Here is a 16,403-nt window from a genome sequence, read left to right as displayed (position 1 = left end):
CACACACACATCTCCTCTAACACACACACACACACACATCTCCTCTAACACACACACACACACACACACACACACACACACACACACACACACACACACCCACACACACACACACACACACATCTCCTCTAACACACTGTAACACACACACATCTCCTCTAACACACACACACCCACATCTCCTCTGGTCCTTCTGTGGCTCAGTTGGTAGAGCATGGCGCTTGTAACAACGCCAGGGTAGTGGGTTCGATTAACACACTGGACCACCCATACGTAGAATGTATGCACACATGACTGTAAGTCGCTTTGGATAAAAGCGTCAGCTAAATGGCATATATATATAAAACACACACACACACACACACACATCTCCTCCACCACACACACACACACACATCTCCTCTAACACACACACACACACACATCTCCTCTAACACACTGTAACACACTGTAACACACACACACATCTCCTCTAACACACTGTAACACACACACATCCACACGTCTCCTAAAAGCAATCAATGTTATTGATTACATACACATATTTAGCAGATGTTATTGCAGGTGTAGCGAAATGCTTGTGTTTCTTAGCTCCAACAGTCCAGTAGTATCTAACAATACACACAAATGTAAACAAATGGAATTAAGAAAATATAAATATTAGGACGAGCAATGTCGGAGTGGCATTGACTAAAATACTGTGGAGTACAGTATATACATATGAGATTAATAAAACAGCATGTAAACATCATTAAACTGACTAGGGTTCCATTATTAAAGTGACCAGTGTTCCATTATTAAAGGGACCAGTGTTCCATTATTAAAGGGACCAGTGTTCCATTATTAAAGGGACCAGTGTTCCATTATTAAAGTGACCAGTGTTCCATTATTAAAGGGACCAGTGTTCCATTATTAAAGGGACCAGTGTTCCATTATTAAAGGGACCAGTGTTCCATTATTAAAGGGACCAGTGTTCCATTATTAAAGGGACCAGTGTTCCATTATTAAAGGGACCAGTGTTCCATTATTAAAGGGACCAGTGTTCCATTATTAAAGGGACCAGTGTTCCATTATTAAAGGGACCAGTGTTCCATTATTAAAGGGACCAGTGTTCCATTATTAAAGGGACCAGTGTTCCATTATTAAAGGGACCAGTGTTCCATTATTAAAGGGACCAGTGTTCCATTATTAAAGGGACCAGTGTTCCATTATTAAAGTGTCCAGTGTTCCATTATTAAAGTGACCAGTGTTCCATTATTAAAGTGACCAGTGTTCCATTATTAAAGGGACCAGTGTTCCATTATTAAAGGTACCAGTGTTCCATTATTAAAGGGACCAGTGTTCCATTATTAAAGGGACCAGTGTTCCATTATTAAAGGGACCAGTGTTCCATTATTAAAGGGACCAGTGTTCCATTATTAAAGGTACCAGTGTTCCATTATTAAAGTGACCAGTGTTCCATTATTAAAGGTACCAGTGTTCCATTATTAAAGTGACCAGTGTTCCATTATTAAAGTGACCAGTGTTCCATTATTAAAGTTACCAGTGTTCCATTATTAAAGTGACCAGTGTTCCATTATTAAAGGTACCAGTGTTCCATTATTAAAGTGACCAGTGTTCCATTATTAAAGTTACCAGTGTTCCATTATTAAAGTGACCAGTGTTCCATTATTAAAGTTACCAGTGTTCCATTATTAAAGTGACTAGTGTTCCATTATTAAAGTGACCAGTGTTCCATTATTAAAGTGACTAGTGTTCCATTTTTAAAGTGACCAGTGATTCCATGTCTATGTACATAGGGCAGCAGCCTCTGAGGTGCGGGGTTGAGGAACTGGGTGGTAGCTGACTACTAATAACTTTGAAACAGTCTAATTGCCTTGAGATAGAAGCTGTTTTTCAGTCTCTCCGTCCAAGCTTTGATGCAGCTGTACTGCCCTCGCCTTCTAGATGATAGCAGGGAGAACAGGCCGTGGCTCGATTGGTTGACGTCCTTGATGATATTTTTGGCCTTCCTGTGACATCGGGTGCTGTAAGCGTCCTGATGGGCAGGCAGTGCGTTGGGCTTATCGCACCACCCTCTGGAGAGCCCTGCGGTCGTGGGCAGTCCAGTTACCATATCAGGCGGTGATACAGCCTGACAGGATGCTCTCAATGGTGCATCTGTAAAAGTTTGTGAGGGTCTTAGGTGACAAATCAAATTTCTTCAGCCTCCGGAGATTGAAGAGGTGCTGTTGCACCTTCTTCACCACATTGTCTGTGTGGGTGGACCATTTCAGACTGTCAGTGACGTGTATGCCGAGGAACTTGAAGCTTTTCACCTTCTCCTCTGTGGTCCCGTCGATGTGGATGGGGGCGTGCTCTCTCTGCTGTTTCCCTGAAGTCCACGATCAGCTCCTTAATGTTGTTGACATTGAGGAAGAGGTTATTTTCCTGGCACCACTCTGCCAGGGCCCTCACCTCCTCCCTGTAGGCTGTTTTGTCATTGTTGGTTAATCAGGCTCGCTACTAATGGGACGTCTGCAAACTTGATGATTGAGTGGCCACGCAGTCATGGGTGAACAGGGAGTACGGGGAGTACAGGAGGGGGCTGAGCACGCACCCTTGAGGTGCCCCTGTGTTGAGGATCAGCATACTGGAGGTGTCGTTTCTCCTACCTTCACCACCTGGGGGGCGGCCCTTCAGGAAGTCCAGGACCCAGTTGCACAGGGCAGGTTTCAGACCCAGGGCCCGAGCTTAATGATGAGCTTGGAGGGTACTATGGTGTTGAAGACTGAGCTATAATCAATGAACTGCATTCTAACATACATTTTCCAATCAGTTATGGAACCAATTGCTCTATATGGTAGTGAAGTATCGTATCCGCTCTCTAATAAGGAATTTACCAAATGGAACAAACATCCAATCGAATTACTGCATGCAGAGTTTTGCAAAACTTTACTGCAAGTGCAAAGAAAACCTCCAGATAACGCATGTAGAGCAGAATTGGGCCAATACCCCCTCCTCATTCAAATAGATAAAAGAGCAATCAAATGTTACAACCATCTAAAAACAAGTGACCCCAAAACATTCCATCACACAGATCTACAATGTCAAGAGATGAAACAAGAGACGAGATCCATCAGCCAGCTGGTTCTGAGGCTCAGTTCACTAACCCAAACCAACCCCATAGAGCCTCAGGACAGAACTCAGAAAATCTGGCCCAAACAAATCATCACAAGGCAAAAATAAAAATATATCACCTATTGGAAAGACACATCTAAGTAAACTTCAATGCTATTTGTCTCTAAACAAACAGTGCATGGTGGCAGACTATCTGACCACTGTGACTGATAGAAAACTGAGGAAAACATTGACTAGGTACAGACTCCATTAGCACAGTCTGGCTATAGAGACCGGTTGTCACAGACAAACCTGGCTGCCCAGAGAGAACAGGCTGTGCTCACTCTGCTCTAGGAGAGAGGGAGAGACGGAGCTGCATTTCTGTTACACGGTGACAAATACTCAGACCTAAGAGAATCTTTCTTTCCGAAAACTATCATTGAGTACAAAGAATTTGAAACTATTAAAGCTGAAGAAGAAATCAAATGTGTCCTCCTGCCACAACCTGAGAGATAGCCAGTGAAAAGTGCAATGTATTGTCAATAATATTTCCCATTTAGTTTGGTCTTTCATACCAAGTCATGTGTCTTCTCAGTCAGGTTGAGACTAGTCTACTACCAGGTCATGTGTCTTCTCAGTCAGGTTGAGACTGGTCTACTACCAGGTCATGTGTCTTCTCAGTCAGGTTCAGACTAGTCTACTACCAGGTCATGTGTCTTCTCAGTCAGGTTCAGACTGGTCTACTACCAGGTCATGTGTCTTCTCAGTCAGGTTGAGACTGGTCTACTACCAGGTCATGTGTCTTCTCAGTCAGGTTGAGACGGGTCTACTACCAGGTCATGTGTCTTCTCAGTCAGGTTGAGACGGGTCTACTACCAAGTCATGTGTCTTCTCAGTCAGGTTGAGACTAGTCTACTACCAGGTCATGTGTCTTCTCAGTCAGGTTGAGACTGGTCTACTACCAGGTCATGTGTCTTCTCAGTCAGGTTCAGACTAGTCTACTACCAGGTCATGTGTCTTCTCAGTCAGGTTCAGACTGGTCTACTACCAGGTCATGTGTCTTCTCAGTCAGGTTGAGACTGGTCTACTACCAGGTCATGTGTCTTCTCAGTCAGGTTGAGACTGGTCTACTACCAGGTCATGTGTCTTCTCAGTCAGGTTGAGACTGGTCTACTACCAGGTCATGTGTCTTCTCAGTCAGGTTCAGACTAGTCTACTACCAGGTCATGTGTCTTCTCAGTCAGGTTCAGACTGGTCTACTACCAGGTCATGTGTCTTCTCAGTCAGGTTGAGACTGGTCTACTACCAGGTCATGTGTCTTCTCAGTCAGGTTGAGACTGGTCTACTACCAGGTCATGTGTCTTCTCAGTCAGGTTGAGACTGGTCTACTACCAGGTCATGTGTCTTCTCAGTCAGGTTGAGACTGGTCTACTACCAGGTCATGTGTCTTCTCAGTCAGGTTGAGACTGGTCCACTACCAGGTCATGTGTCTTCTCAGTCAGGTTGAGACTGGTCTACTACCAGGTCATGTGTCTTCTCAGTCAGGTTGAGACTGGTCCACTACCAGGTCATGTGTCTTCTCAGTCAGGTTGAGACTGGTCTACTACCAGGTCATGTGTCTTCTCAGTCAGGTTGAGACTGGTCCACTACCAGGTCATGTGTCTTCTCAGTCAGGTTGAGACTGGTCTACTACCAGGTCATGTGTCTTCTCAGTCAGGTTGAGACTGGTCCACTACCAGGTCATGTGTCTTCTCAGTCAGGTTGAGACTGGTCTACTACCAGGTCATGTGTCTTCTCAGTCAGGTTGAGACTGGTCCACTACCAGGTCATGTGTCTTACATTTACATTTACATTTAAGTCATTTAGCAGACGCTCTTATCCAGAGCGACTTACAAATTGGTGCATTCACCTTATGACATCCAGTGGAACAGCCACTTTACAATAGTGCATCTAAATCTTTTAAGGGGGTGAGAAGGATTACTTTATCCTATCCTAGGTATTCCTTAAAGAGGTGGGGTTTCAGGTGTCTCCGGAAGGTGGTGATTGACTCCGCTGTCCTGGCGTCGTGAGGGAGTGTGTTCCACCATTGGGGAGCCAGAGCAGCGAACAGTTTTGACTGGGCTGAGCGGGAACTGTACTTCCTCAGTGGTAGGGAGGCGAGCAGGCCAGAGGTGGATGAACGCAGTGCCCTTGTTTGGGTGTAGGGCCTGATCAGAGCCTGGAGGTACTGAGGTGCCGTTCCCCTCACAGCTCCGTAGGCAAGCACCATGGTCTTGTAGCGGATGCGAGCTTCAACTGGAAGCCAGTGGAGAGAGCGGAGGAGCGGGGTGACGTGAGAGAACTTGGGAAGGTTGAACACCAGACGGGCTGCGGCGTTCTGGATGAGTTGTAGGGGTTTAATGGCACAGGCAGGGGAGCCCAGCCAACAGCGAGTTGCAGTAATCCAGACGGGAGATGACAAGTGCCTGGATTAGGACCTGCGCCGCTTCCTGTGTGAGGCAGGGTCGTACTCTGCGGATGTTGTAGAGCATGAACCTACAGGAACGGGCCACCGCCTTGATGTTAGTTGAGAACGACAGGGTGTTGTCCAGGATCACGCCAAGGTTCTTAGCGCTCTGGGAGGAGGACACAATGGAGTTGTCAACCGTGATGGCGAGATCATGGAACGGGCAGTCCTTCCCCGGGAGGAAGAGCAGCTCCGTCTTGCGAGGTTCAGCTTGAGGTGGTGATCCGTCATCCACACTGATATGTCTGCCAGACATGCAGAGATGCGATTCACCACCTGGTCATCAGAAGGAGGAAAGGAGAAGATTAATTGTGTGTCGTCTGCATAGCAATGATAGGAGAGACCATGTGAGGTTATGACAGAGCCAAGTGACTTGGTGTATAGCGAGAATAGGAGAGGGCCTAGAACAGAGCCCTGGGGACACCAGTGGTGAGAGCGCGTGGTGAGGAGACAGATTCTCGCCACGCCACCTGGTAGGAGCGACCTGTCAGGTAGGACGCAATCCAAGCGTGGGCCGCGCCGGAGATGCCCAACTCGGAGAGGGTGGAGAGGAGGATCTGATGGTTCACAGTATCGAAGGCAGCCGATAGGTCTAGAAGGATGAGAGCAGAGGAGAGAGAGTTAGCTTTAGCAGTGCGGAGCGCCTCCGTGATACAGAGAAGAGCAGTCTCAGTTGAATGACTAGTCTTGAAACCTGACTGATTTGGATCAAGAAGGTCATTCTGAGAGAGATAGCGGGAGAGCTGGCCAAGGACGGCACGTTCAAGAGTTTTGGAGAGAAAAGAAAGAAGGGATACTGGTCTGTAGTTGTTGACATCGAGAGGATCGAGTGTAGGTTTTTTCAGAAGGGTGCAACTCTCGCTCTCTTGAAGACGGAAGGGACGTAGCCAGCGGTCAGGGATGAGTTGATGAGCGAGGTGAGGTAAGGGAGAAGGTCTCCGGAAATAGTCTGGAGAAGAGAGGAGGGGATAGGGTCGAGCGGGCAGGTTGTTGGGCGGCCGGCCGTCACAAGACGCGAGATTTCATCTGGAGAGAGAGGGAGAAAGAGGTCAGAGCACCGGGTAGGGCAGTGTGAGCAGAACCAGCGGTGTCGTTTGACTTACTGTTTGACTGTCTTCTCAGTCAGGTTGAGACTGGTCCACTACCAGGTCATGTGTCTTCTCAGTCAGGTTGAGACTGGGTCTACTACCAGGTCATGTGTCTTCTCAGTCAGGTTGAGACTGGTCTACTACCAGGTCATGTGTCTTCTCAGTCAGGTTGAGACTGGTCTACTACTATTGCTTTAATGTATTATTATTCTCATTAATATTGTTGCTGTAGTTGCTGATAATGGTAATCCCAGTATTACTGCTGTTGGTCACACCATTTTTTGTTGTATGTATACTTTGACAATGAGAGAGACATGCGTCAACAGTAACCTTGGGAAAATCCTCTTCATTATCATTAACAGCAGACTCGTACATTTCCTCAACGAAAACAATGTACTGAGCAAATGTCAAATTGGCTTTTTACCAAATTACCGTACAACAGACCATGTATTCATCCTACACACCCTAATTGACAACCAAACAAACCAAAACAAAGGCAAAGTCTTCTCATGCTTTGTTGATTTCAAAAAAGCCTTCGACTCAATTTGGCATGAGGGTCTGCTATACAAACTGATGGAAAGTGGTATTAGGGGTAAAAACATACGACATTATAAAATCCATGTACACAAACAACAAGTGTGCGGTTAAAATTGGCGAAAAACACACACATTTCTTCACACAGGGTCGTGGGGTGAGACAGAGATGCCCCAGGACAGCAGCACAATTAGACCCAACCAAATCATGAGAAAACAAAAAGATAATTACTTGACACATTGGAAAGAATTAACAAAACAACAGAGCAAACTAGAATGCTATTTGGCCCTACACAGAGAGTACACAGCGGCAGAATACCTGACCAATGTGACTGACCCAAACTTAAGGAAAGCTTTGACTATGTACAGACTTAGTGAGCTTAGCCTTGCTATTGAGAAAGGCCGCCGTAGACCGACCTGGCTCACAAGAGAAGACAGGCTATGTGCACACTGCCCACAAAATGATGTGGAAACTGAGCTGCACTTCCTAACCTCCTGTCCAACGTATGACCATATTAGAGACATATTTCCCTCAGATTACACAGATCCACAAAGAATTTGAAAACAAATCCAATTTTCATAAACTCCCATATCTACTGGGTGAAATTCCACAGTGTGACATCACAGCAGCAAGATTTGTGACCTGTTACCACAAGAAAAGGGCAACCAGTGAAGAACAAACACCATTGTAAATACAACCCATATTTATGCTTATTTATTTTCCCTTGTGTTCTTTTTTAATGTATTTATTTTTTATTTTTTTTAAATATTTTACAATTGAGAACATTCAAAACAAAAGTGAAAAGATATTAGACAACGATAGGACAAAGTGACAGTAACAAACAGAAATAAATTATAATTATAGTTATATAAACAAACATACAATAATAAAAAATAATAAAAATATGTTTTTTAAATAACGAGACATTGGATCACCTGCTGTAGGCTACATAATATACATTATGTGTGAAACATTATGTGAGGATTATATATAGATTAAATCAATGAGATGTGGGGGGAGATTCTCCATATAGTCAATAAAAGGTTGCCAAATTCTGTAAAATGTCTTTAATGTCTTATTCCTCAAGCAGTAAGTGATTTTCTCCAAAGGGATACAACTATTAACTTCCGAAAGCCACATTGCAACTGGCAGGGAGGAATCCAATTTCCATTTCAAGGCAATACATGTCTTGGCAATCGCTAGCAATATTTCTGTTAGCTTTATAGTATGGCTTTGCCTAAGATTGGTGTTAGTAAAGTTACCCAGTAGACAGACCTCCGGGTCTAAAGGGAATGCAACCCCGTGAATTGAGGATATGGTATCGCATACCCCCTGCCAAAAACCGTGTAGTTTTGAACACTGCCAAGTGGAATGGAGGAATGTTCCTTCATCTGAGCCACATCTAAAACATAGGGAGGAGATATCTGGGTTGAACCTGTGCAGTCTAGATGGGGTGATATAGAGCTGATGGAGGAAATGAAACTGGATCAGTCTGTATCTGGAGTTCAATGTGGATGTAACCCCATCCCTGCATAGGTCACTCCATAGATCCTCATCAAGATCCATCTAAGTCGGGGTTTATCTAGCCCAGGCAGTGTTAGTCCTGACATAAGAGCATTGTAAACACGGGAAATGGTCTTGAACAGTGGTTGGTCTGCGTGGCAGAGTTGTTCAATAGGTGACATCTTAGGTAGGTTCCATTGTCCCTTGAGAGTCACCCTAATAAAGTTTCGTAGTTGTAGGTAGCTAAAGAAGTCCCTGTTAGGCAAGTGGTATTTCTGTTTCAGCTGATCAAAAGACATAAGAACTCCCTCCTCGTAACAATGTTCCAGAAGAGTGATCCCCCTCATCAGACCATGGTCTAAAGTTACTATTCTGGAAAAACCTAGGGATCAATCTATTGTTCCATAAAGGGGTTTTAGGGGAAAGGAATCCCCCTCATCCGAACAGCTCATGCAGTTTGCACCATGCCAGGACAGAATGTATGATTAAAGGGTTGTCTGTGATGGTTTTTATAGATTTTCTGTCCCATTTGTAAAACAAATCTGCCCCAGTGTCATCATTTACCTCAAGTTTTTCAATGTTCAACCATGAGGGAGAGGGACCATTGTCAAACCTCTGAGCCAGAAACCTAGACTGTGCAGCCCAGTAGTACATTCTAAAATTGGGGAGGTTTAAGCCCCCTTGACTGTAATCAAGGGTCAGTTTATCCAGGCCAACCCTAGGGGTTTTGCCGTGCCAGATAAACCATCTGGTCAGTTTATCGAGAGAGGAAAAAAATGCTGCGGGAACAGGGATAGGGAGAGATTGAAACAGATATAGAAACCTGGGCAGGACATTCATTTTAATTACATTGATTCTACCCAGTAGAGTGAGAGGTAAGTCCATCCATTTACAAAGGTCAACCTCCACCTTTTGCAACAAACTGGCCAGATTGAGTTTATAGAGGTTGTTCTGGTTACCATCCACCATTATGCCCAAATATGTGAAGCCCATAGGCGACCATCTAAAAGGAAACTTGTGCTTGATAGTATGATGGTCAAAGACAGACAACGGTAAGATTTCGTTTTTTATCAAGATTGACCTTATATCCAGAGAAAGAACTATAACACTGTAGTAGGATCTGCAAGTGAGAGAGGGAGTGTTCTGGGTTTGTTAGGAATAAGATAAGGTCCTCCGCAAAGAGTGATAAGAGAAGTGTTCACTCAGGCGCTCGCTGTCTTCCCCTGACAGGCATGGGAGGTTGAGAGAGGAGAGAAAGGAGTCTATCTCTGATAGATCATCGCTTGATTGGGAACTGTAGAGGTCTTCATAGTATTTCTTAAAAGTATTATTAATTTCAGTAGGGTCGAAAGATATCTCTTTAGTGAGAGTTTCTATGGCATTAATTGTCCTCTTACTTTTCTCTGCTTTCAGTTGCCATGCCAATAGTTTGTGAGCTTTCTCTCCAAGCTCATAATAACGCTGTTTTGATTTAGTGATGGCCCTCTCAGCTTGATATGTGTTCAGAATATTATATTTAAGTTTTTATTTACCAAAAGCCTGTATAGATCTTTAGTCGGGCCTCTTTGGTAGGTTTTCTCTAGCTCGGAGATTTCAGATTCAAGGGCACAGTATTTAGTTCCGCACCGTGTTTTTCTTCAGCCCTTCAATGTGTCCCAAAGTATGAAGCTGTCAGGAGCAGAGGGTTTGTTTGTCAAAGTAAAAATATTGATCTGCTCTTTGATGAATGCACAAAATTCAGGTTGCTTTAGAAGTGTAGAATTTAGTCTCCATCTATATGCTCCATTTACCTTGGTAGGAATGGAGATTGATAATACCAGAGGAGAATGGTCACTAAGAAATCTGGGGAGATACTCGACATCTAACACTCTATGAAACAGTTGTGTCGAAAGTAAAAAGTTATCTATGCATGTGTGTGTCTTGTGTGGGTGTGAATAAAAAGAGCAGTCCCTATCCTGTGGGTGCAACTGTCTCCAGATGTCTAGTAAATTGAGATCTTTCATGAATGACATGGTGAGCTTGGTAAGAAGTGAGGGTTTATCAGAAGACCTATCAAGAACTGTATCTAAGCAAAAATTAAAATCTCCTCCAACCAGTAGCCATCCTGGTGGTGCTTGAGCAACCTGAAGGAAGACATTCTGAATAAACATATGGTCATCGAAGTTAGGAGCATAAATATTCAGTAGGGTCCAAGACTCTGAAAACATATGCCCCTGCACCAAAACAAACCTGTTAATCGTTATGCTTCATCTACTATACAATCCGTCATTTTCACAGGCATTAATGGTACCCAGTGTCATAACATGTACTCAATGTACGTAGCCTAGTGGTTAGAGCGTTGGACTAGTAACCGGAAGGTTGCAAGTTCAAACCCCCGAGCTGACATGGTACAAATCTGTCGTTCTGCCCCTGAACAGGCAGTTAACCCACTGTTCCCAGGCCGTCATTGAAAATAAGAATTTGTTCTTAACTGACTTGCCTGGTTAAATAAAGGTAAAATAAAAAATAAAAAAAACAGGTCATGAGACAGGTCATAGCCATGTCATATGTCATAACGGCTGACATAACACATCATAACACAGTCATTTCACTGTCATGACCCATACATTTACAAGTGTTGTGACATAGTGTTATTTTATGGCTGGTTATGACACCTACATAAAGTATAGAGTGTCAAAACCCACATTTATTTAACAAACAAATAAATCCCCGCCGAGAAGTTTACTTTCATTTGAAAGTTTGTTTCTTCAATCCTTTGTTGCTGTTGTTGTTGTTGTTGTTGTTGCATTATTGTCCTGTGTTACCAAGAAAACACACTTCACTGTCATGAGGCATTATGACTGTCCTGTGTCACTTTACTTGGACTAAGAAAACACACTTCACTGTCATGAGGCATTATGACTGTCCTGCGTCACTTTACTTGGACTAAGAAAATACACTTCACTGTCATGAGGCATTATGACTGTCCTGTCACTTTCTTGGACTGAAAATACACTTCACTGTCATGAGGCATTATGACTGTCCTTGGACTAAGAAAATACACTATATGACACTGTCACGAAGCGTTATGACCATCGTAATCATATAAGCCAGATAGGCCTATCATGTGCATCTGTCAAAAAAAGAGGGTGTCTTGTCCTGCTCCTGCATTCAACCCAAGTCATTAGCAACAGAGCATTGTGGGTAGGTGCATGTCTGACATCAACGTGTACGCAATTACAACGATAATTTAATATGGTACATTTCAGAAAACGTTATATAACATAGTGTTGACAAGTGGAGTATGATGTCATGTATTGTTCGGTAGGTTTTGTGGTGTAAATATGGGTCAGAACAGTGTTATGACCACATTATTTTACCCTTTATTTAACTAGGCAAGTCAGTTAAGAACAAATTCTTATTTTACAATGACAGCCTAGGAACAGTGGGTTAACTGGTCTAGGAACAGTGGGTTAACTGGTCTAGGAACAGTGGGTTAACTGGTCTAGGAACAGTGGGGTTAACTGGTCTAGGAACAGTGGGTTAACTGGTCTAGGAACAGTGGGTTAACTGGTCTAGGAACAGTGGGTTAACTGGTCTAGGAACAGTGGGTTAACTGGTCTAGGAACAGTGGGTTAACTGGTCTAGGAACAGTGGGTTATTTGGTCTAGGAACACTGGGTTAACTGGTCTAGGAACAGTGGGGTTAACTGGTCTAGGAACAGTGGGTTAACTGGTCTAGGAACAGTGGGTTAACTGGTCTAGGAACAGTGGGTTAACTGGTCTAGGAACAGTGGGGTTAACTGGTCTAGGAACAGTGGGTTAACTGGTCTAGGAACAGTGGGGTTAACTGCCTTGTTCAGGGGGCAGAACGACAGATTTGTACCTTGTCAGCTCGGGGATATGAACTTGCAACCTTTCGGTGACTAGTCCAACGCTCTAACCACTAGGCTATGACAGATTATGACAAGTAACGTCAGCTGTTATGACATATGAGATGGTTATGACCCTGTCACATAATGTGACATTATGCCACGCTGGGTGTCAAGTAAAGTGTTACCGCATCTGGTAATAACAACTTGAACTAACAAAAGTTAAGTTTATTATTCGTAAGCATTTATGTTGGGTAATTATGAAATAAAACTTTAGTTTGAAGTGTTAATTCGGCCTTCACTAAGCCTCTGTACCCTGAGAACCCTCCTAGATCTGAGCCCAGGCTCTGCTACAGGGTCTGTCTGTTTAGACTGGCATTACTGGGCTGGTTCCTGGTATCTGTTTAGACTGGCATTACTGGGCTGGTTCCTGGTGTCTGTTTAGACTGGCATTACTGGGCTGGTTCCTGGTATCTGTTTAGACTGGCATTACTGGGCTGGTTCCTGGTGTCTGTTTAGACTGACTTTACTGGGCTGGTTCCTGGTGTCTGTTTAGACTGACTTTACTGGGCTGGTTCCTGGTGTCTGTTTAGACTGACTTTACTGGGCTGGTTCCTGGTGTCTGTTTAGACTGACTTTACTGGGCTGGTTCAAGACGTTTTACTCGGCTGGCGCTCATTCAAACCAGTAACCTTTCGTTTACGGGTCCAATGCTCTTAACCTCTAGGCTACCTGTCGCCCTTTGCTAACCAGTGGAGGTTATTAGTGGAGGTTAATGATGTTTCATATGAGGAAGGATATATTCTGTCTGAATGTGAATCCTTTGAAAGTTATCTAGCTAGCTGTGTGTTGCTCTCGGGCTAAGTCAACCCCCCCCGCCCTCCTCCTTCCTGTCTGCCTCATGACTGACTTCATAAGCACACCACCACCACATCATCTCAGAACCCTAAACTAAAAACATTGTGTGCCCAGAAAAGCTAATCACTTGTTGGTTTAAGAAGCTGGAGATTTGCATATTCGTCATAAATTAAAGATTGCAGTTGAGATTGAGTGGCCAGGGGTTTTAATCACAACCAAACACCGAGAGTTGAAGGGAGGGACTTGTAACCAAACAGAATCCCTGATTGGTTTGGGAGAAGAATGAATAATTTATTATCAATTGTTTATTTATTGTCAGCAGCAAACAGTCAAACTACTTACCATTCAAAACATTTTTAAAATGTGCTAAAACAACAACTGAACCACAGTACTCTCTCTGAATGAATATAGCTTTAATGACTTGAAAACGTTCCACTTGCACGAGTTTAGGAGAGCCGTTTAGCAGGAATTGCTATGCGTTTTGGCGGCACCAGAAAAACAGAAGAAAGAGCATTACCCTGACTATCTCTACCATGCATTATTCATGTTGTCTCTCTGAGTGGTGTGTCAAGAAGCAAGCCCTGTTTTAAAAACATTCAGCACCACTCAGCTATGCTCTACTAAAACACATAAATACAGTCACCACTTCCATACCAGCGGGTCCTAAATACTGTCACCACTTCAATACCAGCAGTCCTAAATACTGTCACCACTTCCATACCAGCAGTCCTAAATACTGTCACCACTTCAATACCAGCAGTCCTAAATACTGTCACCACTTCCATACCAGCAGTCCTAAATACTGTCACCACTTCAATACCAGCAGTCCTAAATACTGTCACCACTTCCATACCAGCGGGTCCTAAATACTGTCACCACTTCCATACCAGCAGTCCTAAATACTGTCACCACTTCCATACCAGCGGGTCCTAAATACTGTCACCACTTCCATACCAGCGGGTCCTGAATACTGTCACCACTTCAATACCAGCAGTCCTAAATACTGTCACCACTTCCATACCAGCGGGTCCTGAATACTGTCACCACTTCAATACCAGCGGGTCCTAAATAATGTCACCACTTCCATACCAGCGGGTCCTAAATACTGTCACCACTTCAAATACCAGCAGTCCTAAATACTGTCACCACTTCAAATACCAGCAGTCCTAAATACTGTCACCACTTCCATACCAGCGGGTCCTGGTATGGAAGTAAATATAGGTAATAATTTGAATCACTGGAGAGAAGTTAGGGCCCTAAAAAGTCTGAAGCAGAGATGGCCTTTTTTCTGTTTGACGGGTAACTTTACCAAGACGCATCAGCTAGTAGCTAGCTAACTGTATTGTCTGTGAATGTAGAATCTGGGTTAGCTTTACGCTTTCTAAATTATATGGCTGCCTTTATTAAATAACACCAGTTATTGGCATCAGCATGTGTGTTTTTCAGAGTCATGATCATTTAGAACATACTTGCGCTTTGTTGGAAGCTAGCTAAACGTTACGCTAACGTTCCATGTGCATTTCTCTGTTGGAGAGTGATAGAACTGTATTAGCGCTTGGCTGTAACCTTGCCTTGCCATTTTGGAGACTTCCAAGTGAATAACGTTATTACAGAACATTACTGAGAAACAATGTTAGCTAGCTAGCTCACATTATGTGGCTTGGTAGAGAGTTGACAAGCAAATGCGCTAGCTAGGTTTTGTGACATACATTAGCGAGTTAGCTAGGTTTTGTTACATACATTAGCGAGTTAGCTAGGTTTTGTGACATACATTAGCGAGTTAGCTAGGTTTTGTGACATACATTAACGAGTTAGCTAGGTTTTGTGACATACATTAACGAGTTAGCTAGGTTTTGTGACATACATTAGCGAGTTAGCTAGGTTTTGTGACATACATTAGCGAGTTAGCTAGGTTTTGTGACACACATTAACGAGTTAGCTAGGTTTTGTGACATACATTAGCGAGTTAGCTAGGTTTTGTGACATACATTAGCGAGTTAGCTAGGTTTTGTGACACACATTAACGAGTTAGCTAGGTTTTGTGACATACATTAGCTAGCTAGATAGATATAATGTTATATAATAATGGGACATGCCCAGAATAAAAATAAAAAATGTAGTTATTAAAAGACCACACAACAATCCACTCCAAGGTAAGTGTTACTGCTGCCTGCTTTATCAAGCGTTGAAGTGGCGTCCAGCATCACGCTGTCAGATAGGTTGAGAACACATGCTTCATTTCATTAGGAGAATAGATACCTTTTTCCTATTCCGTTCAATGATGGCTATTGGGTAGTGTGAACTTTCTTGTGGGTGAATCATTTCTGGTTGGTTTCTCTACTTTTGTGTCCCTTTCTTTGAGCCTGCCTTCTTTGAGTGGGCTATGTGTAGGTTTATCTCTCTGGTACTGTCATGTCTCCCTCTCTAGTAGTTAACATGTTTGCCAGTACTGAAGATACTATATGCTTGGAGTATAACCGACTGTCTTTTTCTAAAGGGGGGATGAGTTTCTGGAGGAGCCTGGAGGGGTTGAGCTAGATGGGAGGAGCCTGGAGGGGTTGAGGAAGATGGGAGGAGCTTGGAGGGGTTGAAACAGATGGGGAGGAGCCTGGAGGAGTTGAGCTAGATGGGAGGAGTCTGGAGAGGTTGGGCTAGATGGGAGGAGCCTGGAGCGGTTGAGCAAGATGAGAGCCTCGTGGAGGAGCCGGGAGTGATTTAGCTAAATGAGAACACCGTGGAGGAGCCTGGAGAGGTTGAGCTAGATGGGAGTACCATGGAGGCAACAGAAGGCGAAACAGGCTACACTACAGTCTCTTTCAGTTAACTGTTCCCAGACATTATCACCCTATATGTGTATTGCCATATCTTATTCAGTGAATTAACTTGTTGTGTTCTATGTTCTATTTAGGCTGATGAATATGAGAATCTCAGAACGGACCGTAGAAGTAAATGAAGATGAGGTCAA

At 43.7% G+C, this 16,403-nt stretch overlaps 1 protein-coding gene across 2 annotated transcripts in view; it reads right to left on the bottom strand.

Annotated features, from left to right (window-relative positions):
• LOC127916671 (phospholipid phosphatase-related protein type 5-like) overlaps nucleotides 1-16,403 on the bottom strand; it is a 138,924-nt gene that overhangs the window by 89,369 nt on the left and 33,152 nt on the right. The gene's annotated exons all lie outside the window — the stretch shown is intronic.

The sequence above is a fragment of the Oncorhynchus keta genome, chromosome 4, assembly GCF_023373465.1.
Source record: "Oncorhynchus keta strain PuntledgeMale-10-30-2019 chromosome 4, Oket_V2, whole genome shotgun sequence".
Lineage (NCBI taxonomy): Eukaryota > Metazoa > Chordata > Actinopteri > Salmoniformes > Salmonidae > Oncorhynchus > Oncorhynchus keta.
Note: the sequence above shows the minus strand (reverse complement) of the source record. Positions and strands in the feature narration are given on the sequence as shown.